Genomic DNA, 25,109 nt, shown 5'->3' on the forward strand with positions numbered 1-25,109 from the left:
GTTTTTCAAAGTTTATCGCGCTTTTTTATTCGCGATGGTTACGAGTCCAAATTCAATGAACAAACATTTCTATCACTTTGAAGTGATTTTCTATTCATCCATTGGGACTGGGAGGGTAATTTTTCATTTTTGAATGTCAACGGCCATATCACGTAGAACACACCTGGTCTCGTCAGATCCCAGAAGTTAAGTTACGTCGAGTCCCGTTAGTACTTGGAAGGGTGACCGCTTGGGAATACGGGATGTCGTTTGCGATGAATAGTTTGTTTTCAATAACAAATTTCTTGAAATTTTTTTTTCAATCACGATGGTTACCAGTCCAAATTCGTAGATAAAACATTTCAATGCCTTAGAGATAGGTTCAATTCATCTATAAGAATGATTCTGGATCAATTCCATTGAGAGTTTTTCAAAGTTTATCGCGTTTTTTAATCGCGATGGTTACCAGTCCAAATTCGTAGATCAAAAATATCAATGGCATAGAGATAGGTTCAATTCATCTATTTGAATGATTCTGGATAAATTTCATTGCGAGTTTTTCAAAGTTTATCGCGCTTTTTTATTCGCGATGGTTACGAGTCCAAATTCAATGAACAAACATTTCTATCACTTTGAAGTGATTTTCTATTCATCCATTGGGACTGGGAGGGTAATTTTTCATTTTTGAATGTCAACGGCCATATCACGTAGAACGCACCTGGTCTCGTCAGCTCCCAGAAGTTAAGTTACGTCGAGTCCCGTTAGTACTTGGAAGGGTGACCGCTTGGGAATACGGGATGTCGTTGGCGATGAATAGTTTGTTTTCAATAACAAATTTCTTGAAATTTTTTTTTCAATCACGATGGTTACCAGTCCAAATTCGTAGATAAAACATTTCAATGCCTTAGAGATAGGTTCAATTCATCTATAAGAATGATTCTGGATCAATTCCATTGAGAGTTTTTCAAAGTTTATCGCGTTTTTTAATCGCGATGGTTACCAGTCCAAATTCGTAGATCAAAAATATCAATGGCATAGAGATAGGTTCAATTCATCTATTTGAATGATTCTGGATAAATTTCATTGCGAGTTTTTCAAAGTTTATCGCGCTTTTTTATTCGCGATGGTTACGAGTCAAAATTCAATGAACAAACATTTCTATCACTTTGAAGTGATTTTCTATTCATCCATTGGGACTGGGAGGGTAATTTTTCATTTTTGAATGTCAACGGCCATATCACGGAGAACGCACCTGGTCTCGTCAGCTCCCAGAAGTTAAGTTACGTCGAGTCCCGTTTGTACTTGGAAGGGTGACCGCTTGGGAATACGGGATGTCGTTTGCGATAAATAGTTTGTTTTCAATAACAAATTTCTTGAAATTTTTTTTTCAATCACGATGGTTACCAGTCCAAATTCGTAGATAAAACATTTCAATGCCTTAGAGATAGGTTCAATTCATCTATAAGAATGATTCTGGATCAATTCCATTGAGAGTTTTTCAAAGTTTATCGCGTTTTTTAATCGCGATGGTTACCAGTCCAAATTCGTAGATCAAAAATATCAATGGCATAGAGATAGGTTCAATTCATCTATTTGAATGATTCTGGATAAATTTCATTGCGAGTTTTTCAAAGTTTATCGCGCTTTTTTATTCGCGATGGTTACGAGTCCAAATTCAATGAACAAACATTTCTATCACTTTGAAGTGATTTTCTATTCATCCATTGGGACTGGGAGGGTAATTTTTCATTTTTGAATGTCAACGGCCATATCACGTAGAACGCACCTGGTCTCGTCAGCTCCCAGAAGTTAAGTTACGTCGAGTCCCGTTAGTACTTGGAAGGGTGACCGCTTGGGAATACGGGATGTCGTTGGCGATGAATAGTTTGTTTTCAATAACAAATTTCTTGAAATTTTTTTTCAATCACGATGGTTACCAGTCCAAATTCGTAGATCAAAAATATCAATGGCATAGAGATAGGTTCAATTCATCTATTTAAATGATTCTGGATAAATTTCATTGCGAGTTTTTCAAAGTTTATCGCGCTTTTTTATTCGCGATGGTTACGAGTCCAAATTCAATGAACAAACATTTCTATCACTTTGAAGTGATTTTCTATTCATCCATTGGGACTGGGAGGGTAATTTTTCATTTTTGAATGTCAACGGCCATATCACGTAGAACGCACCTGGTCTCGTCAGCTCCCAGAAGTTAAGTTACGTCGAGTCCCGTTAGTACTTGGAAGGGTGACCGCTTGGGAATACGGGATGTCGTTGGCGATGAATAGTTTGTTTTCAATAACAAATTTCTTGAAATTTTTTTTTCAATCACGATGATTACCAGTCCAAATTCGTAGATAAAACATTTCAATGCCTTAGAGATAGGTTCAATTCATCTATAAGAATGATTCTGGATCAATTCCATTGAGAGTTTTTCAAAGTTTATCGCGTTTTTTAATCGCGATGGTTACCAGTCCAAATTCGTAGATCAAAAATATCAATGGCATAGAGATAGGTTCAATTCATCTATTTGAATGATTCTGGATAAATTTCATTGCGAGTTTTTCAAAGTTTATCGCGCTTTTTTATTCGCGATGGTTACGAGTCCAAATTCAATGAACAAACATTTCTATCACTTTGAAGTGATTTTCTATTCATCCATTGGGACTGGGAGGGTAATTTTTCATTTTTGAATGTCAACGGCCATATCACGTAGAACGCACCTGGTCTCGTCAGCTCCCAGAAGTTAAGTTACGTCGAGTCCCGTTAGTACTTGGAAGGGTGACCGCTTGGGAATACGGGATGTCGTTGGCGATGAATAGTTTGTTTTCAATAACAAATTTCTTGAAATTTTTTTTTCAATCACGATGATTACCAGTCCAAATTCGTAGATAAAACATTTCAATGCCTTAGAGATAGGTTCAATTCATCTATAAGAATGATTCTGGATCAATTCCATTGAGAGTTTTTCAAAGTTTATCGCGTTTTTTAATCGCGATGGTTACCAGTCCAAATTCGTAGATCAAAAATATCAATGGCATAGAGATAGGTTCAATTCATCTATTTGAATGATTCTGGATAAATTTCATTGCGAGTTTTTCAAAGTTTATCGCGCTTTTTTATTCGCGATGGTTACGAGTCCAAATTCAATGAACAAACATTTCTATCACTTTGAAGTGATTTTCTATTCATCCATTGGGACTGGGAGGGTAATTTTTCATTTTTGAATGTCAACGGCCATATCACGTAGAACGCACCTCGTCTCGTCAGCTCCCAGAAGTTAAGTTACGTCGAGTCCCGTTAGTACTTGGAAGGGTGACCGCTTGGGAATACGGGATGTCGTTTGCGATGAATAGTTTGTTTTCAATAACAAATTTCTTGAAATTTTTTTTTCAATCACGATGGTTACCAGTCCAAATTCGTAGATAAAACATTTCAATGCCTTAGAGATAGGTTCAATTCATCTATAAGAATGATTCTGGATCAATTCCATTGAGAGTTTTTCAAAGTTTATCGCGTTTTTTAATCGCGATGGTTACCAGTCCAAATTCGTAGATCAAAAATATCAATGGCATAGAGATAGGTTCAATTCATCTATTTGAATGATTCTGGATAAATTTCATTGCGAGTTTTTCAAAGTTTATCGCGCTTTTTTATTCGCGATGGTTACGAGTCCAAATTCAATGAACAAACATTTCTATCACTTTGAAGTGATTTTCTATTCATCCATTGGGACTGGGAGGGTAATTTTTCATTTTTGAATGTCAACGGCCATATCACGTAGAACGCACCTGGTCTCGTCAGCTCCCAGAAGTTAAGTTACGTCGAGTCCCGTTAGTACTTGGAAGGGTGACCGCTTGGGAATACGGGATGTCGTTGGCGATGAATAGTTTGTTTTCAATAACAAATTTCTTGAAATTTTTTTTTCAATCACGATGATTACCAGTCCAAATTCGTAGATAAAACATTTCAATGCCTTAGAGATAGGTTCAATTCATCTATAAGAATGATTCTGGATCAATTCCATTGAGAGTTTTTCAAAGTTTATCGCGTTTTTTAATCGCGATGGTTACCAGTCCAAATTCGTAGATCAAAAATATCAATGGCATAGAGATAGGTTCAATTCATCTATAGGAATGATTCTGGATAAATTTCATTGCGAGTTTTTCAAAGTTTATCGCGCCTTTTTATTCGCGATGGTTACGAGTCCAAATTCAATGAACAAACATTTCTATCACTTTGAAGTGATTTTCTATTCATCCATTGGGACTGGGAGGGTAATTTTTCATTTTTGAATGTCAACGGCCATATCACGTAGAACGCACCTGGTCTCGTCAGCTCCCAGAAGTTAAGTTACGTCGAGTCCCGTTAGTACTTGGAAGGGTGACCGCTTGGGAATACGGGATGTCGTTGGCGATGAACAGTTTGTTTTCAATAACAAATTTCTTGAAATTTTTTTTTCAATCACGATGGTTACCAGTCCAAATTCGTAGATAAAACATTTCAATGCCTTAGAGGTTCAATTCATCTATAAGAATGATTCTGGATCAATTCCATTGAGAGTTTTTCAAAGTTTATCGCGTTTTTTAATCGCGATGGTTACCAGTCCAAATTCGTAGATCAAAAATATCAATGGCATAGAGATAGGTTCAATTCATCTATTTGAATGATTCTGGATAAATTTCATTGCGAGTTTTTCAAAGTTTATCGCGCTTTTTTATTCGCGATGGTTACGAGTCCAAATTCAATGAACAAACATTTCTATCACTTTGAAGTGATTTTCTATTCATCCATTGGGACTGGGAGGGTAATTTTTCATTTTTGAATGTCAACGGCCATATCACGTAGAACGCACCTGGTCTCGTCAGCTCCCAGAAGTTAAGTTACGTCGAGTCCCGTTAGTACTTGGAAGGGTGACCGCTTGGGAATACGGGATGTCGTTGGCGATGAATAGTTTGTTTTCAATAACAAATTTCTTGAAATTTTTTTTTCAATCACGATGATTACCAGTCCAAATTCGTAGATAAAACATTTCAATGCCTTAGAGATAGGTTCAATTCATCTATAAGAATGATTCTGGATCAATTCCATTGAGAGTTTTTCAAAGTTTATCGCGTTTTTTAATCGCGATGGTTACCAGTCCAAATTCGTAGATCAAAAATATCAATGGCATAGAGATAGGTTCAATTCATCTATTTGAATGATTCTGGATAAATTTCATTGCGAGTTTTTCAAAGTTTATCGCGCTTTTTTATTCGCGATGGTTACGAGTCCAAATTCAATGAACAAACATTTCTATCACTTTGAAGTGATTTTCTATTCATCCATTGGGACTGGGAGGGTAATTTTTCATTTTTGAATGTCAACGGCCATATCACGTAGAACGCACCTGGTCTCGTCAGCTCCCAGAAGTTAAGTTACGTCGAGTCCCGTTAGTACTTGGAAGGGTGACCGCTTGGGAATACGGGATGTCGTTGGCGATGAATAGTTTGTTTTCAATAACAAATTTCTTGAAATTTTTTTTTCAATCACGATGATTACCAGTCCAAATTCGTAGATAAAACATTTCAATGCCTTAGAGATAGGTTCAATTCATCTATAAGAATGATTCTGGATCAATTCCATTGAGAGTTTTTCAAAGTTTATCGCGTTTTTTAATCGCGATGGTTACCAGTCCAAATTCGTAGATCAAAAATATCAATGGCATAGAGATAGGTTCAATTCATCTATAGGAATGATTCTGGATAAATTTCATTGCGAGTTTTTCAAAGTTTATCGCGCCTTTTTATTCGCGATGGTTACGAGTCCAAATTCAATGAACAAACATTTCTATCACTTTGAAGGGATTTTCTATTCATCCATTGGGAATGGGAGGGTAATTTTTCATTTTTGAATGTCAACGGCCATATCACGTAGAACGCACCTGGTCTCGTCAGCTCCCAGAAGTTAAGTTACGTCGAGTCCCGTTAGTACTTGGAAGGGTGACCGCTTGGGAATACGGGATGTCGTTGGCGATGAATAGTTTGTTTTAAATAACAAATTTCTTGAAATTTTTTTCAATCACGATGGTTACCAGTCCAAATTCGTAGATCAAAAATATCAATGGCATAGAGATAGGTTCAATTCATCCATAGGAATGATTCTGGATAAATTTCATTGCGAGTTTTTCAAAGTTTATCGCGCTTTTTTATTCGCGATGGTTACGAGTCCAAATTCAATGAACAAACATTTCTATCACTTTGAAGTGATTTCCTATTCATCCATTGGGACTGGGAGGGTAATTTTTCATTTTTGAATGTCAACGGCCATATCACGTAGAACGCACCTGGTCTCGTCAGCTCCCAGAAGTTAAGTTACGTCGAGTCCCGTTAGTACTTGGAAGGGTGACCGCTTGGGAATACGGGATGTCGTTGGCGATGAATAGTTTGATTTCAATAACAAATTTCTTCAAATTTTTTTTTCAATCACGATGGTTACCAGTCCAAATTCGTAGATAAAACATTTCAATGCCTTAGAGATAGGTTCAATTCATCTATAAGAATGATTCTGGATCAATTCCATTGAGAGTTTTTCAAAGTTTATCGCGTTTTTTAATCGCGATGGTTACCAGTCCAAATTCGTAGATCAAAAATATCAATGGCATAGAGATAGGTTCAATTCATCTATTTGAATGATTCTGGATAAATTTCATTGCGAGTTTTTCAAAGTTTATCGCGCTTTTTTATTCGCGATGGTTACGAGTCCAAATTCAATGAACAAACATTTCTATCACTTTGAAGTGATTTTCTTATTCATCCATTGGGACTGGGAGGGTAATTTTTCATTTTTGAATGTCAACGGCCATATCACGTAGAACGCACCTGGTCTCGTCAGCTCCCAGAAGTTAAGTTACGTCGAGTCCCGTTAGTACTTGGAAGGGTGACCGCTTGGGAATACGGGATGTCGTTTGCGATGAATAGTTTGTTTTCAATAACAAATTTCTTGAAATTTTTTTTTCAATCACGATGGTTACCAGTCCAAATTCGTAGATAAAACATTTCAATGCCTTAGAGATAGGTTCAATTCATCTATAAGAATGATTCTGGATCAATTCCATTGAGAGTTTTTCAAAGTTTATCGCGTTTTTTAATCGCGATGGTTACCAGTCCAAATTCGTAGATCAAAAATATCAATGGCATAGAGATAGGTTCAATTCATCTATAGGAATGATTCTGGATAAATTTCATTGCGAGTTTTTCAAAGTTTATCGCGCTTTTTTATTCGCGATGGTTACGAGTCCAAATTCAATGAACAAACATTTCTATCACTTTGAAGTGATTTTCTATTCATCCATTGGGACTGGGAGGGTAATTTTTCATTTTTGAATGTCAACGGCCATATCACGTAGAACGCACCTGGTCTCGTCAGCTCCCAGAAGTTAAGTTACGTCGAGTCCCGTTAGTACTTGGAAGGGTGACCGCTTGGGAATACGGGATGTCGTTTGCGATGAATAGTTTGTTTTCAATAACAAATTTCTTGAAATTTTTTTTTCAATCACGATGATTACCAGTCCAAATTCGTAGATAAAACATTTCAATGCCTTAGAGATAGGTTCAATTCATCTATAAGAATGATTCTGGATCAATTCCATTGAGAGTTTTTCAAAGTTTATCGCGTTTTTTAATCGCGATGGTTACCAGTCCAAATTCGTAGATCAAAAATATCAATGGCATAGAGATAGGTTCAATTCATCTATAGGAATGATTCTGGATAAATTTCATTGCGAGTTTTTCAAAGTTTATCGCGCTTTTTTATTCGCGATGGTTACGAGTCCAAATTCAATGAACAAACATTTCTATCACTTTGAAGTGATTTTCTTATTCATCCATTGGGACTGGGAGGGTAATTTTTCATTTTTGAATGTCAACGGCCATATCACGTAGAACGCACCTGGTCTCGTCAGCTCCCAGAAGTTAAGTTACGTCGAGTCCCGTTAGTACTTGGAAGGGTGACCGCTTGGGAATACGGGATGTCGTTGGCGATGAATAGTTTGTTTTCAATAACAAATTTCTTGAAATTTTTTTTTCAATCACGATGGTTACCAGTCCAAATTCGTAGATAAAACATTTCAATGCCTTAGAGATAGGTTCAATTCATCTATAAGAATGATTCTGGATCAATTCCATTGAGAGTTTTTCAAAGTTTATCGCGTTTTTTAATCGCGATGGTTACCAGTCCAAATTCGTAGATCAAAAATATCAATGGCATAGAGATAGGTTCAATTCATCTATTTGAATGATTCTGGATAAATTTCATTGCGAGTTTTTCAAAGTTTATCGCGCTTTTTTATTCGCGATGGTTACGAGTCCAAATTCAATGAACAAACATTTCTATCACTTTGAAGTGATTTTCTATTCATCCATTGGGACTGGGAGGGTAATTTTTCATTTTTGAATGTCAACGGCCATATCACGTAGAACGCACCTGGTCTCGTCAGCTCCCAGAAGTTAAGTTACGTCGAGTCCCGTTAGTACTTGGAAGGGTGACCGCTTGGGAATACGGGATGTCGTTGGCGATGAATAGTTTGTTTTCAATAACAAATTTCTTGAAATTTTTTTTTCAATCACGATGATTACCAGTCCAAATTCGTAGATAAAACATTTCAATGCCTTAGAGATAGGTTCAATTCATCTATAAGAATGATTCTGGATCAATTCCATTGAGAGTTTTTCAAAGTTTATCGCGTTTTTTAATCGCGATGGTTACCAGTCCAAATTCGTAGATCAAAAATATCAATGGCATAGAGATAGGTTCAATTCATCTATAGGAATGATTCTGGATAAATTTCATTGCGAGTTTTTCAAAGTTTATCGCGCTTTTTTATTCGCGATGGTTACGAGTCCAAATTCAATGAACAAACATTTCTATCACTTTGAAGTGATTTTCTTATTCATCCATTGGGACTGGGAGGGTAATTTTTCATTTTTGAATGTCAACGGCCATATCACGTAGAACGCACCTGGTCTCGTCAGCTCCCAGAAGTTAAGTTACGTCGAGTCCCGTTAGTACTTGGAAGGGTGACCGCTTGGGAATACGGGATGTCGTTTGCGATGAATAGTTTGTTTTCAATAACAAATTTCTTGAAATTTTTTTTTCAATCACGATGGTTACCAGTCCAAATTCGTAGATAAAACATTTCAATGCCTTAGAGATAGGTTCAATTCATCTATAAGAATGATTCTGGATCAATTCCATTGAGAGTTTTTCAAAGTTTATCGCGTTTTTTAATCGCGATGGTTACCAGTCCAAATTCGTAGATCAAAAATATCAATGGCATAGAGATAGGTTCAATTCATCTATAGGAATGATTCTGGATAAATTTCATTGCGAGTTTTTCAAAGTTTATCGCGCTTTTTTATTCGCGATGGTTACGAGTCCAAATTCAATGAACAAACATTTCTATCACTTTGAAGTGATTTTCTTATTCATCCATTGGGACTGGGAGGGTAATTTTTCATTTTTGAATGTCAACGGCCATATCACGTAGAACGCACCTGGTCTCGTCAGCTCCCAGAAGTTAAGTTACGTCGAGTCCCGTTAGTACTTGGAAGGGTGACCGCTTGGGAATACGGGATGTCGTTTGCGATGAATAGTTTGTTTTCAATAACAAATTTCTTGAAATTTTTTTTTCAATCACGATGGTTACCAGTCCAAATTCGTAGATAAAACATTTCAATGCCTTAGAGATAGGTTCAATTCATCTATAAGAATGATTCTGGATCAATTCCATTGAGAGTTTTTCAAAGTTTATCGCGTTTTTTAATCGCGATGGTTACCAGTCCAAATTCGTAGATCAAAAATATCAATGGCATAGAGATAGGTTCAATTCATCTATTTGAATGATTCTGGATAAATTTCATTGCGAGTTTTTCAAAGTTTATCGCGCTTTTTTATTCGCGATGGTTACGAGTCCAAATTCAATGAACAAACATTTCTATCACTTTGAAGTGATTTTCTATTCATCCATTGGGACTGGGAGGGTAATTTTTCATTTTTGAATGTCAACGGCCATATCACGTAGAACGCACCTGGTCTCGTCAGCTCCCAGAAGTTAAGTTACGTCGAGTCCCGTTAGTACTTGGAAGGGTGACCGCTTGGGAATACGGGATGTCGTTGGCGATGAATAGTTTGTTTTCAATAACAAATTTCTTGAAATTTTTTTTTCAATCACGATGATTACCAGTCCAAATTCGTAGATAAAACATTTCAATGCCTTAGAGATAGGTTCAATTCATCTATAAGAATGATTCTGGATCAATTCCATTGAGAGTTTTTCAAAGTTTATCGCGTTTTTTAATCGCGATGGTTACCAGTCCAAATTCGTAGATCAAAAATATCAATGGCATAGAGATAGGTTCAATTCATCTATAGGAATGATTCTGGATAAATTTCATTGCGAGTTTTTCAAAGTTTATCGCGCTTTTTTATTCGCGATGGTTACGAGTCCAAATTCAATGAACAAACATTTCTATCACTTTGAAGTGATTTTCTATTCATCCATTGGGACTGGGAGGGTAATTTTTCATTTTTGAATGTCAACGGCCATATCACGTAGAACGCACCTGGTCTCGTCAGCTCCCAGAAGTTAAGTCACGTCGAGTCCCGTTAGTACTTGGAAGGGTGACCGCTTGGGAATACGGGATGTCGTTGGCGATGAATAGTTTGTTTTCAATAACAAATTTCTTGAAATTTTTTTTTCAATCACGATGGTTACCAGTCCAAATTCGTAGATAAAACATTTCAATGCCTTAGAGATAGGTTCAATTCATCTATAAGAATGATTCTGGATCAATTCCATTGAGAGTTTTTCAAAGTTTATCGCGCTTTTTAATCGCGATGGTTACCAGTCCAAATTCGTAGATCAAAAATATCAATGGCATAGAGATAGGTTCAATTCATCTATAGGAATGATTCTGGATAAATTTCATTGCGAGTTTTTCAAAGTTTATCGCGCTTTTTTATTCGCGATGGTTACGAGTCCAAATTCAATGAACAAACATTTCTATCACTTTGAAGTGATTTTCTATTCATCCATTGGGACTGGGAGGGTAATTTTTCATTTTTGAATGTCAACGGCCATATCACGTAGAACGCACCTGGTCTCGTCAGCTCCCAGAAGTTAAGTCACGTCGAGTCCCGTTAGTACTTGGAAGGGTGACCGCTTGGGAATACGGGATGTCGTTGGCGATGAATAGTTTGTTTTCAATAACAAATTTCTTGAAATTTTTTTTTCAATCACGATGGTTACCAGTCCAAATTCGTAGATAAAACATTTCAATGCCTTAGAGATAGGTTCAATTCATCTATAAGAATGATTCTGGATCAATTCCATTGAGAGTTTTTCAAAGTTTATCGCGTTTTTTAATCGCGATGGTTACCAGTCCAAATTCGTAGATCAAAAATATCAATGGCATAGAGATAGGTTCAATTCATCTATTTGAATGATTCTGGATAAATTTCATTGCGAGTTTTTCAAAGTTTATCGCGCTTTTTTATTCGCGATGGTTACGAGTCCAAATTCAATGAACAAACATTTTTATCACTTTGAAGTGATTTTCTATTCATCCATTGGGACTGGGAGGGTAATTTTTCATTTTTGAATGTCAACGGCCATATCACATAGAACGCACCTGGTCTCGTCAGCTCCCAGAAGTTAAGTTACGTCGAGTCCCGTTAGTACTTGGAAGGGTGACCGCTTGGGAATACGGGATGTCGTTGGCGATGAATAGTTTGTTTTCAATAACAAATTTCTTGAAATTTTTTTTTCAATCACGATGGTTACCAGTCCAAATTCGTAGATAAAACATTTCAATGCCTTAGAGATAGGTTCAATTCATTTATAAGAATGATTCTGGATCAATTCCATTGAGAGTTTTTCAAAGTTTATCGCGTTTTTTAATCGCGATGGTTACCAGTCCAAATTCGTAGATCAAAAATATCAATGGCATAGAGATAGGTTCAATTCATCTATTTGAATGATTCTGGATAAATTTCATTGCGAGTTTTTCAAAGTTTATCGCGCTTTTTTATTCGCGATGGTTACGAGTCCAAATTCAATGAACAAACATTTCTATCACTTTGAAGTGATTTTCTTATTCATCCATTGGGACTGGGAGGGTAATTTTTCATTTTTGAATGTCAACGGCCATATCACGTAGAACGCACCTGGTCTCGTCAGCTCCCAGAAGTTAAGTTACGTCGAGTCCCGTTAGTACTTGGAAGGGTGACCGCTTGGGAATACGGGATGTCGTTGGCGATGAATATTTTGTTTTCAATAACAAATTTCTTGAAATTTTTTTTCAATCACGATGGTTACCAGTCCAAATTCGTAGATCAAAAATATCAATGGCATAGAGATAGGTTCAATTCATCTATTTGAATGATTCTGGATAAATTTCATTGCGAGTTTTTCAAAGTTTATCGCGCTTTTTTATTCGCGATGGTTACGAGTCCAAATTCAATGAACAAACATTTTTATCACTTTGAAGTGATTTTCTTATTCATCCATTGGGACTGGGAGGGTAATTTTTCATTTTTGAATGTCAACGGCCATATCACGTAGAACGCACCTGGTCTCGTCAGCTCCCAGAAGTTAAGTTACGTCGAGTCCCGTTAGTACTTGGAAGGGTGACCGCTTGGGAATACGGGATGTCGTTGGCGATGAATATTTTGTTTTCAATAACAAATTTCTTGAAATTTTTTTTTCAATCACGATGGTTACCAGTCCAAATTCGTAGATAAAACATTTCAATGCCTTAGAGATAGGTTCAATTCATTTATAAGAATGATTCTGGATCAATTCCATTGAGAGTTTTTCAAAGTTTATCGCGTTTTTTAATCGCGATGGTTACCAGTCCAAATTCGTAGATCAAAAATATCAATGGCATAGAGATAGGTTCAATTCATCTATTTGAATGATTCTGGATAAATTTCATTGCGAGTTTTTCAAAGTTTATCGCGCTTTTTTATTCGCGATGGTTACGAGTCCAAATTCAATGAACAAACATTTCTATCACTTTGAAGTGATTTTCTTATTCATCCATTGGGACTGGGAGGGTAATTTTTCATTTTTGAATGTCAACGGCCATATCACGTAGAACGCACCTGGTCTCGTCAGCTCCCAGAAGTTAAGTTACGTCGAGTCCCGTTAGTACTTGGAAGGGTGACCGCTTGGGAATACGTGATGTCGTTGGCGATGAATATTTTGTTTTCAATAACAAATTTCTTGAAATTTTTTTTCAATCACGATGGTTACCAGTCCAAATTCGTAGATCAAAAATATCAATGGCATAGAGATAGGTTCAATTCATCTATTTGAATGATTCTGGATAAATTTCATTGCGAGTTTTTCAAAGTTTATCGCGCTTTTTTATTCGCGATGGTTACGAGTCCAAATTCAATGAACAAACATTTCTATCACTTTGAAGTGATTTTCTTATTCATCCATTGGGACTGGGAGGGTAATTTTTCATTTTTGAATGTCAACGGCCATATCACGTAGAACGCACCTGGTCTCGTCAGCTCCCAGAAGTTAAGTTACGTCGAGTCCCGTTAGTACTTGGAAGGGTGACCGCTTGGGAATACGGGATGTCGTTGGCGATGAATAGTTTGTTTTCAATAACAAATTTCTTGAAATTTTTTTTCAATCACGATGGTTACCAGTCCAAATTCGTAGATCAAAAATATCAATGGCATAGAGATAGGTTCAATTCATCTATTTGAATGATTCTGGATAAATTTCATTGCGAGTTTTTCAAAGTTTATCGCGCTTTTTTATTCGCGATGGTTACGAGTCCAAATTCAATGAACAAACATTTTTATCACTTTGAAGTGATTTTCTATTCATCCATTGGGACTGGGAGGGTAATTTTTCATTTTTGAATGTCAACGGCCATATCACATAGAACGCACCTGGTCTCGTCAGCTCCCAGAAGTTAAGTTACGTCGAGTCCCGTTAGTACTTGGAAGGGTGACCGCTTGGGAATACGGGATGTCGTTGGCGATGAATAGTTTGTTTTCAATAACAAATTTCTTGAAATTTTTTTTTCAATCACGATGGTTACCAGTCCAAATTCGTAGATAAAACATTTCAATGCCTTAGAGATAGGTTCAATTCATTTATAAGAATGATTCTGGATCAATTCCATTGAGAGTTTTTCAAAGTTTATCGCGTTTTTTAATCGCGATGGTTACCAGTCCAAATTCGTAGATCAAAAATATCAATGGCATAGAGATAGGTTCAATTCATCTATTTGAATGATTCTGGATAAATTTCATTGCGAGTTTTTCAAAGTTTATCGCGCTTTTTTATTCGCGATGGTTACGAGTCCAAATTCAATGAACAAACATTTCTATCACTTTGAAGTGATTTTCTTATTCATCCATTGGGACTGGGAGGGTAATTTTTCATTTTTGAATGTCAACGGCCATATCACGTAGAACGCACCTGGTCTCGTCAGCTCCCAGAAGTTAAGTTACGTCGAGTCCCGTTAGTACTTGGAAGGGTGACCGCTTGGGAATACGGGATGTCGTTGGCGATGAATATTTTGTTTTCAATAACAAATTTCTTGAAATTTTTTTTCAATCACGATGGTTACCAGTCCAAATTCGTAGATCAAAAATATCAATGGCATAGAGATAGGTTCAATTCATCTATTTGAATGATTCTGGATAAATTTCATTGCGAGTTTTTCAAAGTTTATCGCGCTTTTTTATTCGCGATGGTTACGAGTCCAAATTCAATGAACAAACATTTTTATCACTTTGAAGTGATTTTCTATTCATCCATTGGGACTGGGAGGGTAATTTTTCATTTTTGAATGTCAACGGCCATATCACATAGAACGCACCTGGTCTCGTCAGCTCCCAGAAGTTAAGTTACGTCGAGTCCCGTTAGTACTTGGAAGGGTGACCGCTTGGGAATACGGGATGTCGTTGGCGATGAATAGTTTGTTTTCAATAACAAATTTCTTGAAATTTTTTTTTCAATCACGATGGTTACCAGTCCAAATTCGTAGATAAAACATTTCAATGCCTTAGAGATAGGTTCAATTCATTTATAAGAATGATTCTGGATCAATTCCATTGAGAGTTTTTCAAAGTTTATCGCGTTTTTTAATCGCGATGGTTACCAGTCCAAATTCGTAGATCAAAAATATCAATGGCATAGAGATAGGTTCAATTCATCTATTTGAATGATTCTGGATAAATTTCATTGCGAGTTTTTCAAAGTTTATCGCGCTTTTTTATTCGCGATGGTTACGAGTCCAAATTCAATGAACAAACATTTCTATCACTTTGAAGTGATTTTCTTATTCATCCATTGGGACTGGGAGGGTAATTTTTCATTTTTGAATGTCAACGGCCATATCACGTAGAACGCACCTGGTCTCGTCAGCTCCCAGAAGTTAAGTTACGTCGAGTCCCGTTAGTACTTGGAAGGGTGACCGCTTGGGAATACGGGATGTCGTTGGCGATGAATATTTTGTTTTCAATAACAAATTTCTTGAAATTTTTTTTCAATCACGATGGTTACCAGTCCAAATTCGTAGATCAAAAATATCAATGGCATAGAGATAGGTTCAATTCATCTATTTGAATGATTCTGGATAAATTTCATTGCGAGTTTTTCAAAGTTTATCGCGCTTTTTTATTCGCGATGGTTACGAGTCCAAATTCAATGAACAAACATTTTTATCACTTTGAAGTGATTTTCTATTCATCCATTGGGACTGGGAGGGTAATTTTTCATTTTTGAATGTCAACGGCCATATCACATAGAACGCACCTGGTCTCGTCAGCTCCCAGAAGTTAAGTTACGTCGAGTCCCGTTAGTACTTGGAAGGGTGACCGCTTGGGAATACGGGATGTCGTTGGCGATGAATAGTTTGTTTTCAATAACAAATTTCTTGAAATTTTTTTTTCAATCACGATGGTTACCAGTCCAAATTCGTAGATAAAACATTTCAATGCCTTAGAGATAGGTTCAATTCATTTATAAGAATGATTCTGGATCAATTCCATTGAGAGTTTTTCAAAGTTTATCGCGTTTTTTAATCGCGATGGTTACCAGTCCAAATTCGTAGATCAAAAATATCAATGGCATAGAGATAGGTTCAATTCATCTATTTGAATGATTCTGGATAAATTTCATTGCGAGTTTTTCAAAGTTTATCGCGCTTTTTTATTCGCGATGGTTACGAGTCCAAATTCAATGAACAAACATTTCTATCACTTTGAAGTGATTTTCTTATTCATCCATTGGGACTGGGAGGGTAATTTTTCATTTTTGAATGTCAACGGCCATATCACGTAGAACGCACCTGGTCTCGTCAGCTCCCAGAAGTTAAGTTACGTCGAGTCCCGTTAGTACTTGGAAGGGTGACCGCTTGGGAATACGGGATGTCGTTGGCGATGAATATTTTGTTTTCAATAACAAATTTCTTGAAATTTTTTTTCAATCACGATGGTTACCAGTCCAAATTCGTAGATCAAAAATATCAATGGCATAGAGATAGGTTCAATTCATCTATTTGAATGATTCTGGATAAATTTCATTGCGAGTTTTTCAAAGTTTATCGCGCTTTTTTATTCGCGATGGTTACGAGTCCAAATTCAATGAACAAACATTTTTATCACTTTGAAGTGATTTTCTATTCATCCATTGGGACTGGGAGGGTAATTTTTCATTTTTGAATGTCAACGGCCATATCACATAGAACGCACCTGGTCTCGTCAGCTCCCAGAAGTTAAGTTACGTCGAGTCCCGTTAGTACTTGGAAGGGTGACCGCTTGGGAATACGGGATGTCGTTGGCGATGAATAGTTTGTTTTCAATAACAAATTTCTTGAAATTTTTTTTTCAATCACGATGGTTACCAGTCCAAATTCGTAGATAAAACATTTCAATGCCTTAGAGATAGGTTCAATTCATTTATAAGAATGATTCTGGATCAATTCCATTGAGAGTTTTTCAAAGTTTATCGCGTTTTTTAATCGCGATGGTTACCAGTCCAAATTCGTAGATCAAAAATATCAATGGCATAGAGATAGGTTCAATTCATCTATTTGAATGATTCTGGATAAATTTCATTGCGAGTTTTTCAAAGTTTATCGCGCTTTTTTATTCGCGATGGTTACGAGTCCAAATTCAATGAACAAACATTTCTATCACTTTGAAGTGATTTTCTTATTCATCCATTGGGACTGGGAGGGTAATTTTTCATTTTTGAATGTCAACGGCCATATCACGTAGAACGCACCTGGTCTCGTCAGCTCCCAGAAGTTAAGTTACGTCGAGTCCCGTTAGTACTTGGAAGGGTGACCGCTTGGGAATACGGGATGTCGTTGGCGATGAATATTTTGTTTTCAATAACAAATTTCTTGAAATTTTTTTTCAATCACGATGGTTACCAGTCCAAATTCGTAGATCAAAAATATCAATGGCATAGAGATAGGTTCAATTCATCTATTTGAATGATTCTGGATAAATTTCATTGCGAGTTTTTCAAAGTTTATCGCGCTTTTTTATTCGCGATGGTTACGAGTCCAAATTCAATGAACAAACATTTTTATCACTTTGAAGTGATTTTCTATTCATCCATTGGGACTGGGAGGGTAATTTTTCATTTTTGAATGTCAACGGCCATATCACATAGAACGCACCTGGTCTCGTCAGCTCCCAGAAGTTAAGTTACGTCGAGTCCCGTTAGTACTTGGAAGGGTGACCGCTTGGGAATACGGGATGTCGTTGGCGATGAATAGTTTGTTTTCAATAACAAATTTCTTGAAATTTTTTTTCAATCACGATGGTTACCAGTCCAAATTCGTAGATCAAAAATATCAATGGCATAGAGATAGGTTCAATTCATCCATAGGAATGATTCTGGATAAATTTCATTGCGAGTTTTTCAAAGTTTATCGCGCTTTTTTATTCGCGATGGTTACGAGTCCAAATTCAATGAACAAACATTTCTATCACTTTGAAGTGATTTTCTATTCATCCATTGGGACTGGGAGGGTAATTTTTCATTTTTGAATGTCAACGGCCATATCACGTAGAACGCACCTGGTCTCGTCAGCTCCCAGAAGTTAAGTTACGTCGAGTCCCGTTAGTACTTGGAAGGGTGACCGCTTGGGAATACGGGATGTCGTTGGCGATGAATAGTTTGTTTTCAATAACAAATTTCTTGAAATTTTTTTTCAATCACGATGGTTACCAGTCCAAATTCGTAGATCAAAAATATCAATGGCATAGAGATAGGTTCAATTCATCCATAGGAATGATTCTGGATAAATTTCATTGCGAGTTTTTCAAAGTTTATCGCGCTTTTTTATTCGCGATGGTTACGAGTCCAAATTCAATGAACAAACATTTCTATCACTTTGAAGTGATTTTCTATTCATCCATTGGGACTGGGAGGGTAATTTTTCATTTTTGAATGTCAACGGCCATATCACGTAGAACGCACCTGGTCTCGTCAGCTCCCAGAAGTTAAGTTACGTCGAGTCCCGTTAGTACTTGGAAGGGTGACCGCTTGGGAATACGGGATGTCGTTGGCGATGAATAGTTTGATTTCAATAACAAATTTTTTGAAATTTTTTTTTCAATCACGATGGTTACCAGTCCAAATTCGTAGATAAAACATTTCAATGCCTTAGAGATAGGTTCAATTCATCTATAAGAATGATTCTGGATCAATTCCATTGAGAGTTTTTCAAAGTTTATCGCGTTTTTTAATCGCGATGGTTACCAGTCCAAATTCGTAGATCAAAAATATCAATGGCATAGAGATAGGTTCAATTCATCTATTTGAATGATTCTGGATAAATTTCATTGCGAGTTTTTCAAAGTTTATCGCGCTTTTTTATTCGCGATGGTTACGAGTCCAAATTCAATGAACAAACATTTCTATCACTTTGAAGTGATTTTCTTATTCATCCATTGGGACTGGGAGGGTAATTTTTCATTTTTGAATGTCAACGGCCATATCACGTAGAACGCACCTGGTCTCGTCAGCTCCCAGAAGTTAAGTTACGTCGAGTCCCGTTAGTACTTGGAAGGGTGACCGCTTGGGAATACGGGATGTCGTTGGCGATGAATATTTTGTTTTCAATAACAAATTTCTTGAAATTTTTTTTCAATCACGATGGTTACCAGTCCAAATTCGTAGATCAAAAATATCAATGGCATAGAGATAGGTTCAATTCATCTATTTGAATGATTCTGGATAAATTTCATTGCGAGTTTTTCAAAGTTTATCGCGCTTTTTTATTCGCGATGGTTACGAGTCCAAATTCAATGAACAAACATTTCTATCACTTTGAAGTGATTTTCTTATTCATCCATTGGGACTGGGAGGGTAATTTTTCATTTTTGAATGTCAACGGCCATATCACGTAGAACGCACCTGGTCTCGTCAGCTCCCAGAAGTTAAGTTACGTCGAGTCCCGTTAGTACTTGGAAGGGTGACCGCTTGGGAATACGGGATGTCGTTGGCGATGAATATTTTGTTTTCAATAACAAATTTCTTGAAATTTTTTTTCAATCACGATGGTTACCAGTCCAAATTCGTAGATCAAAAATATCAATGGCATAGAGATAGGTTCAATTCATCTATTTGAATGATTCTGGATAAATTTCATTGCGAGTTTTTCAAAGTTTATCGCGCTTTTTTATTCGCGATGGTTACGAGTCCAAATTCAATGAACAAACATTTCTATCACTTTGAAGTGATTTTCTTATTCATCCATTGGGACTGGGAGGGTAATTTTTCATTTTTGAATGTCAACGGCCATATCACATAGAACGCACCTGGTCTCGTCAGCTCCCAGAAGTTAAGTTACGTCGAGTCCCGTTAGTACTTGGAAGGGTGACCGCTTGGGAATACGGGATGTCGTTGGCGATGAATATTTTGTTTTCAATAACAAATTTCTTGAAATTTTTTTTTCAATCACGATGGTTACCAGTCCAAATTCGTAGATAAAACATTTCAATGCCTTAGAGATAGGTTCAATTCATTTATAAGAATGATTCTGGATCAATTCCATTGAGAGTTTTTCAAAGTTTATCGCGTTTTTTAATCGCGATGGTTACCAGTCCAAATTCGTAGATCAAAAATATCAATGGCATAGAGATAGGTTCAATTCATCCATAGGAATGATTCTGGATAAATTTCATTGCGAGTTTTTCAAAGTTTATCGCGCTTTTTTATTCGCGATGGTTACGAGTCCAAATTCAATGAACAAACATTTCTATCACTTTGAAGTGATTTTCTATTCATCCATTGGGACTGGGAGGGTAATTTTTCATTTTTGAATGTCAACGGCCATATCACGTAGAACGCACCTGGTCTCGTCAGCTCCCAGAAGTTAAGTTACGTCGAGTCCCGTTAGTACTTGGAAGGGTGACCGCTTGGGAATACGGGATGTCGTTGGCGATGAATAGTTTGTTTTCAATAACAAATTTCTTGAAATTTTTTTTCAATCACGATGGTTACCAGTCCAAATTCGTAGATCAAAAATATCAATGGCATAGAGATAGGTTCAATTCATCCATAGGAATGATTCTGGATAAATTTCATTGCGAGTTTTTCAAAGTTTATCGCGCTTTTTTATTCGCGATGGTTACGAGTCCAAATTCAATGAACAAACATTTCTATCACTTTGAAGTGATTTTCTATTCATCCATTGGGACTGGGAGGGTAATTTTTCATTTTTGAATGTCAACGGCCATATCACGTAGAACGCACCTGGTCTCGTCAGCTCCCAGAAGTTAAGTTACGTCGAGTCCCGTTAGTACTTGGAAGGGTGACCGCTTGGGAATACGGGATGTCGTTGGCGATGAATAGTTTGATTTCAATAACAAATTTCTTGAAATTTTTTTTTCAATCACCATGGTTACCAGTCCAAATTCGTAGATAAAACATTTCAATGCCTTAGAGATAGGTTCAATTCATCTATAAGAATGATTCTGGATCAATTCCATTGAGAGTTTTTCAAAGTTTATCGCGTTTTTTAATCGCGATGGTTACCAGTCCAAATTCGTAGATCAAAAATATCAATGGCATAGAGATAGGTTCAATTCATCTATTTGAATGATTCTGGATAAATTTCATTGCGAGTTTTTCAAAGTTTATCGCGCTTTTTTATTCGCGATGGTTACGAGTCCAAATTCAATGAACAAACATTTCTATCACTTTGAAGTGATTTTCTATTCATCCATTGGGACTGGGAGGGTAATTTTTCATTTTTGAATGTCAACGGCCATATCACGTAGAACGCACCTGGTCTCGTCAGCTCCCAGAAGTTAAGTTACGTCGAGTCCCGTTAGTACTTGGAAGGGTGACCGCTTGGGAATACGGGATGTCGTTGGCGATGAATAGTTTGTTTTCAATAACAAATTTCTTGAAATTTTTTTTCAATCACGATGGTTACCAGTCCAAATTCGTAGATCAAAAATATCAATGGCATAGAGATAGGTTCAATTCATCCATAGGAATGATTCTGGATAAATTTCATTGCGAGTTTTTCAAAGTTTATCGCGCTTTTTTATTCGCGATGGTTACGAGTCCAAATTCAATGAACAAACATTTCTATCACTTTGAAGTGATTTTCTATTCATCCATTGGGACTGGGAGGGTAATTTTTCATTTTTGAATGTCAACGGCCATATCACGTAGAACGCACCTGGTCTCGTCAGCTCCCAGAAGTTAAGTTACGTCGAGTCCCGTTAGTACTTGGAAGGGTGACCGCTTGGGAATACGGGATGTCGTTGGCGATGAATAGTTTGATTTCAATAACAAATTTCTTGAAATTTTTTTTTCAATCACGATGGTTACCAGTCCAAATTCGTAGATAAAACATTTCAATGCCTTAGAGATAGGTTCAATTCATCTATAAGAATGATTCTGGATCAATTCCATTGAGAGTTTTTCAAAGTTTATCGCGTTTTTTAATCGCGATGGTTACCAGTCCAAATTCGTAGATCAAAAATATCAATGGCATAGAGATAGGTTCAATTCATCTATTTGAATGATTCTGGATAAATTTCATTGCGAGTTTTTCAAAGTTTATCGCGCTTTTTTATTCGCGATGGTTACGAGTCCAAATTCAATGAACAAACATTTCTATCACTTTGAAGTGATTTTCTTATTCATCCATTGGGACTGGGAGGGTAATTTTTCATTTTTGAATGTCAACGGCCATATCACGTAGAACGCACCTGGTCTCGTCAGCTCCCAGAAGTTAAGTTACGTCGAGTCCCGTTAGTACTTGGAAGGGTGACCGCTTGGGAATACGGGATGTCGTTGGCGATGAATATTTTGTTTTCAATAACAAATTTCTTGAAATTTTTTTTCAATCACGATGGTTACCAGTCCAAATTCGTAGATCAAAAATATCAATGGCATAGAGATAGGTTCAATTCATCTATTTGAATGATTCTGGATAAATTTCATTGCGAGTTTTTCAAAGTTTATCGCGCTTTTTTATTCGCGATGGTTACGAGTCCAAATTCAATGAACAAACATTTCTATCACTTTGAAGTGATTTTCTTATTCATCCATTGGGACTGGGAGGGTAATTTTTCATTTTTGAATGTCAACGGCCATATCACGTAGAACGCACCTGGTCTCGTCAGCTCCCAGAAGTTAAGTTACGTCGAGTCCCGTTAGTACTTGGAAGGGTGACCGCTTGGGAATACGGGATGTCGTTGGCGATGAATAGTTTGATTTCAATAACAAATTTCTTGAAATTTTTTTTTCAATCACGATGGTTACCAGTCCAAATTCGTAGATAAAACATTTCAATGCCTTAGAGATAGGTTCAATTCATCTATAAGAATGATTCTGGATCAATTCCATTGAGAGTTTTTCAAAGTTTATCGCGTTTTTAAATCGCGATGGTTACCAGTCCAAATTCGTAGATCAAAAATATCAATGGCATAGAGATAGGTTCAATTCATCTATTTGAATGATTCTGGATAAATTTCATTGCGAGTTTTTCAAAGTTTATCGCGCTTTTTTATTCGCGATGGTTACGAGTCCAAATTCAATGAACAAACATTTCTATCACTTTGAAGTGATTTTCTTATTCATCCATTGGGACTGGGAGGGTAATTTTTCATTTTTGAATGTCAACGGCCATATCACGTAGAACGCACCTGGTCTCGTCAGCTCCCAGAAGTTAAGTTACGTCGAGTCCCGTTAGTACTTGGAAGGGTGACCGCTTGGGAATACGGGATGTCGTTGGCGATGAATATTTTGTTTTCAATAACAAATTTCTTGAAATTTTTTTTCAATCACGATGGTTACCAGTCCAAATTCGTAGATCAAAAATATCAATGGCATAGAGATAGGTTCAATTCATCTATTTGAATGATTCTGGATAAATTTCATTGCGAGTTTTTCAAAGTTTATCGCGCTTTTTTATTCGCGATGGTTACGAGTCCAAATTCAATGAACAAACATTTCTATCACTTTGAAGTGATTTTCTTATTCATCCATTGGGACTGGGAGGGTAATTTTTCATTTTTGAATGTCAACGGCCATATCACGTAGAACGCACCTGGTCTCGTCAGCTCCCAGAAGTTAAGTTACGTCGAGTCCCGTTAGTACTTGGAAGGGTGACCGCTTGGGAATACGGGATGTCGTTGGCGATGAATATTTTGTTTTCAATAACAAATTTCTTGAAATTTTTTTTCAATCACGATGGTTACCAGTCCAAATTCGTAGATCAAAAATATCAATGGCATAGAGATAGGTTCAATTCATCTATTTGAATGATTCTGGATAAATTTCATTGCGAGTTTTTCAAAGTTTATCGCGCTTTTTTATTCGCGATGGTTACGAGTCCAAATTCAATGAACAAACATTTCTATCACTTTGAAGTGATTTTCTTATTCATCCATTGGGACTGGGAGGGTAATTTTTCATTTTTGAATGTCAACGGCCATATCACATAGAACGCACCTGGTCTCGTCAGCTCCCAGAAGTTAAGTTACGTCGAGTCCCGTTAGTACTTGGAAGGGTGACCGCTTGGGAATACGGGATGTCGTTGGCGATGAATATTTTGTTTTCAATAACAAATTTCTTGAAATTTTTTTTTCAATCACGATGGTTACCAGTCCAAATTCGTAGATAAAACATTTCAATGCCTTAGAGATAGGTTCAATTCATTTATAAGAATGATTCTGGATCAATTCCATTGAGAGTTTTTCAAAGTTTATCGCGTTTTTTAATCGCGATGGTTACCAGTCCAAATTCGTAGATCAAAAATATCAATGGCATAGAGATAGGTTCAATTCATCTATTTGAATGATTCTGGATAAATTTCATTGCGAGTTTTTCAAAGTTTATCGCGCTTTTTTATTCGCGATGGTTACGAGTCCAAATTCAATGAACAAACATTTCTATCACTTTGAAGTGATTTTCTTATTCATCCATTGGGACTGGGAGGGTAATTTTTCATTTTTGAATGTCAACGGCCATATCACGTAGAACGCACCTGGTCTCGTCAGCTCCCAGAAGTTAAGTTACGTCGAGTCCCGTTAGTACTTGGAAGGGTGACCGCTTGGGAATACGGGATGTCGTTGGCGATGAATATTTTGTTTTCAATAACAAATTTCTTGAAATTTTTTTTCAATCACGATGGTTACCAGTCCAAATTCGTAGATCAAAAATATCAATGGCATAGAGATAGGTTCAATTCATCTATTTGAATGATTCTGGATAAATTTCATTGCGAGTTTTTCAAAGTTTATCGCGCTTTTTTATTCGCGATGGTTACGAGTCCAAATTCAATGAACAAACATTTTTATCACTTTGAAGTGATTTTCTATTCATCCATTGGGACTGGGAGGGTAATTTTTCATTTTTGAATGTCAACGGCCATATCACATAGAACGCACCTGGTCTCGTCAGCTCCCAGAAGTTAAGTTACGTCGAGTCCCGTTAGTACTTGGAAGGGTGACCGCTTGGGAATACGGGATGTCGTTGGCGATGAATAGTTTGTTTTCAATAACAAATTTCTTGAAATTTTTTTTCAATCACGATGGTTACCAGTCCAAATTCGTAGATCAAAAATATCAATGGC

General features: G+C 36.8%; 1 non-coding gene and 51 pseudogenes across 1 annotated transcript; all 52 read left to right on the forward strand.

Annotated features, from left to right (window-relative positions):
* Nucleotides 1-135: 135 nt before the first annotated feature.
* Nucleotides 136-254, forward strand: LOC124330914 (annotated as a pseudogene).
* Nucleotides 255-669: 415 nt separating this feature from the next.
* On the forward strand, nt 670-788 carry LOC124335061 (annotated as a pseudogene).
* A 415-nt stretch (nt 789-1,203) lies between these two features.
* LOC124330057 lies at nt 1,204-1,322 on the forward strand (annotated as a pseudogene).
* Nucleotides 1,323-1,737: 415 nt separating this feature from the next.
* Nucleotides 1,738-1,856, forward strand: LOC124335073 (annotated as a pseudogene).
* Nucleotides 1,857-2,140: 284 nt separating this feature from the next.
* Nucleotides 2,141-2,259, forward strand: LOC124335086 (annotated as a pseudogene).
* A 415-nt stretch (nt 2,260-2,674) lies between these two features.
* LOC124335098 lies at nt 2,675-2,793 on the forward strand (annotated as a pseudogene).
* Nucleotides 2,794-3,208: 415 nt separating this feature from the next.
* Nucleotides 3,209-3,327, forward strand: LOC124330121 (annotated as a pseudogene).
* A 415-nt stretch (nt 3,328-3,742) lies between these two features.
* Nucleotides 3,743-3,861, forward strand: LOC124335109 (annotated as a pseudogene).
* A 415-nt stretch (nt 3,862-4,276) lies between these two features.
* On the forward strand, nt 4,277-4,395 carry LOC124335121 (annotated as a pseudogene).
* A 411-nt stretch (nt 4,396-4,806) lies between these two features.
* Nucleotides 4,807-4,925, forward strand: LOC124335132 (annotated as a pseudogene).
* A 415-nt stretch (nt 4,926-5,340) lies between these two features.
* Nucleotides 5,341-5,459, forward strand: LOC124335145 (annotated as a pseudogene).
* Nucleotides 5,460-5,874: 415 nt separating this feature from the next.
* Nucleotides 5,875-5,993, forward strand: LOC124335156 (annotated as a pseudogene).
* Nucleotides 5,994-6,276: 283 nt separating this feature from the next.
* Nucleotides 6,277-6,395, forward strand: LOC124335168 (annotated as a pseudogene).
* Nucleotides 6,396-6,811: 416 nt separating this feature from the next.
* On the forward strand, nt 6,812-6,930 carry LOC124334372 (annotated as a pseudogene).
* A 415-nt stretch (nt 6,931-7,345) lies between these two features.
* LOC124334374 lies at nt 7,346-7,464 on the forward strand (annotated as a pseudogene).
* Nucleotides 7,465-7,880: 416 nt separating this feature from the next.
* Nucleotides 7,881-7,999, forward strand: LOC124335180 (annotated as a pseudogene).
* A 415-nt stretch (nt 8,000-8,414) lies between these two features.
* On the forward strand, nt 8,415-8,533 carry LOC124335192 (annotated as a pseudogene).
* Nucleotides 8,534-8,949: 416 nt separating this feature from the next.
* On the forward strand, nt 8,950-9,068 carry LOC124334375 (annotated as a pseudogene).
* Nucleotides 9,069-9,484: 416 nt separating this feature from the next.
* Nucleotides 9,485-9,603, forward strand: LOC124334376 (annotated as a pseudogene).
* Nucleotides 9,604-10,018: 415 nt separating this feature from the next.
* Nucleotides 10,019-10,137, forward strand: LOC124335204 (annotated as a pseudogene).
* Nucleotides 10,138-10,552: 415 nt separating this feature from the next.
* Nucleotides 10,553-10,671, forward strand: LOC124334706 (annotated as a pseudogene).
* A 415-nt stretch (nt 10,672-11,086) lies between these two features.
* Nucleotides 11,087-11,205, forward strand: LOC124334707 (annotated as a pseudogene).
* Nucleotides 11,206-11,620: 415 nt separating this feature from the next.
* Nucleotides 11,621-11,739, forward strand: LOC124334837 (annotated as a pseudogene).
* A 416-nt stretch (nt 11,740-12,155) lies between these two features.
* On the forward strand, nt 12,156-12,274 carry LOC124335216 (annotated as a pseudogene).
* Nucleotides 12,275-12,559: 285 nt separating this feature from the next.
* LOC124335227 lies at nt 12,560-12,678 on the forward strand (annotated as a pseudogene).
* Nucleotides 12,679-13,094: 416 nt separating this feature from the next.
* On the forward strand, nt 13,095-13,213 carry LOC124333918. Its single transcript, XR_006916871.1, has one exon. It is a non-coding gene; the product is annotated as a 5S ribosomal RNA (ribosomal RNA).
* A 285-nt stretch (nt 13,214-13,498) lies between these two features.
* Nucleotides 13,499-13,617, forward strand: LOC124335238 (annotated as a pseudogene).
* A 284-nt stretch (nt 13,618-13,901) lies between these two features.
* On the forward strand, nt 13,902-14,020 carry LOC124334838 (annotated as a pseudogene).
* A 416-nt stretch (nt 14,021-14,436) lies between these two features.
* LOC124335250 lies at nt 14,437-14,555 on the forward strand (annotated as a pseudogene).
* A 284-nt stretch (nt 14,556-14,839) lies between these two features.
* Nucleotides 14,840-14,958, forward strand: LOC124334840 (annotated as a pseudogene).
* A 416-nt stretch (nt 14,959-15,374) lies between these two features.
* On the forward strand, nt 15,375-15,493 carry LOC124335263 (annotated as a pseudogene).
* Nucleotides 15,494-15,777: 284 nt separating this feature from the next.
* LOC124334841 lies at nt 15,778-15,896 on the forward strand (annotated as a pseudogene).
* A 416-nt stretch (nt 15,897-16,312) lies between these two features.
* LOC124335274 lies at nt 16,313-16,431 on the forward strand (annotated as a pseudogene).
* A 284-nt stretch (nt 16,432-16,715) lies between these two features.
* LOC124334842 lies at nt 16,716-16,834 on the forward strand (annotated as a pseudogene).
* Nucleotides 16,835-17,250: 416 nt separating this feature from the next.
* LOC124335286 lies at nt 17,251-17,369 on the forward strand (annotated as a pseudogene).
* Nucleotides 17,370-17,653: 284 nt separating this feature from the next.
* On the forward strand, nt 17,654-17,772 carry LOC124334843 (annotated as a pseudogene).
* Nucleotides 17,773-18,056: 284 nt separating this feature from the next.
* LOC124335297 lies at nt 18,057-18,175 on the forward strand (annotated as a pseudogene).
* A 284-nt stretch (nt 18,176-18,459) lies between these two features.
* LOC124335309 lies at nt 18,460-18,578 on the forward strand (annotated as a pseudogene).
* Nucleotides 18,579-18,994: 416 nt separating this feature from the next.
* Nucleotides 18,995-19,113, forward strand: LOC124335321 (annotated as a pseudogene).
* A 285-nt stretch (nt 19,114-19,398) lies between these two features.
* On the forward strand, nt 19,399-19,517 carry LOC124335333 (annotated as a pseudogene).
* A 285-nt stretch (nt 19,518-19,802) lies between these two features.
* Nucleotides 19,803-19,921, forward strand: LOC124334844 (annotated as a pseudogene).
* A 415-nt stretch (nt 19,922-20,336) lies between these two features.
* On the forward strand, nt 20,337-20,455 carry LOC124335345 (annotated as a pseudogene).
* A 284-nt stretch (nt 20,456-20,739) lies between these two features.
* LOC124335356 lies at nt 20,740-20,858 on the forward strand (annotated as a pseudogene).
* Nucleotides 20,859-21,273: 415 nt separating this feature from the next.
* Nucleotides 21,274-21,392, forward strand: LOC124335367 (annotated as a pseudogene).
* Nucleotides 21,393-21,676: 284 nt separating this feature from the next.
* LOC124335379 lies at nt 21,677-21,795 on the forward strand (annotated as a pseudogene).
* A 416-nt stretch (nt 21,796-22,211) lies between these two features.
* Nucleotides 22,212-22,330, forward strand: LOC124335390 (annotated as a pseudogene).
* A 285-nt stretch (nt 22,331-22,615) lies between these two features.
* LOC124335401 lies at nt 22,616-22,734 on the forward strand (annotated as a pseudogene).
* Nucleotides 22,735-23,150: 416 nt separating this feature from the next.
* Nucleotides 23,151-23,269, forward strand: LOC124335413 (annotated as a pseudogene).
* A 285-nt stretch (nt 23,270-23,554) lies between these two features.
* LOC124335425 lies at nt 23,555-23,673 on the forward strand (annotated as a pseudogene).
* Nucleotides 23,674-23,958: 285 nt separating this feature from the next.
* LOC124334846 lies at nt 23,959-24,077 on the forward strand (annotated as a pseudogene).
* A 416-nt stretch (nt 24,078-24,493) lies between these two features.
* Nucleotides 24,494-24,612, forward strand: LOC124335438 (annotated as a pseudogene).
* Nucleotides 24,613-24,896: 284 nt separating this feature from the next.
* LOC124334847 lies at nt 24,897-25,015 on the forward strand (annotated as a pseudogene).
* The last annotated feature ends 94 nt before the right edge of the window (nt 25,016-25,109 follow it).

Source organism: Daphnia pulicaria, chromosome 3, assembly GCF_021234035.1.
Source record: "Daphnia pulicaria isolate SC F1-1A chromosome 3, SC_F0-13Bv2, whole genome shotgun sequence".
NCBI lineage: Eukaryota > Metazoa > Arthropoda > Branchiopoda > Diplostraca > Daphniidae > Daphnia > Daphnia pulicaria.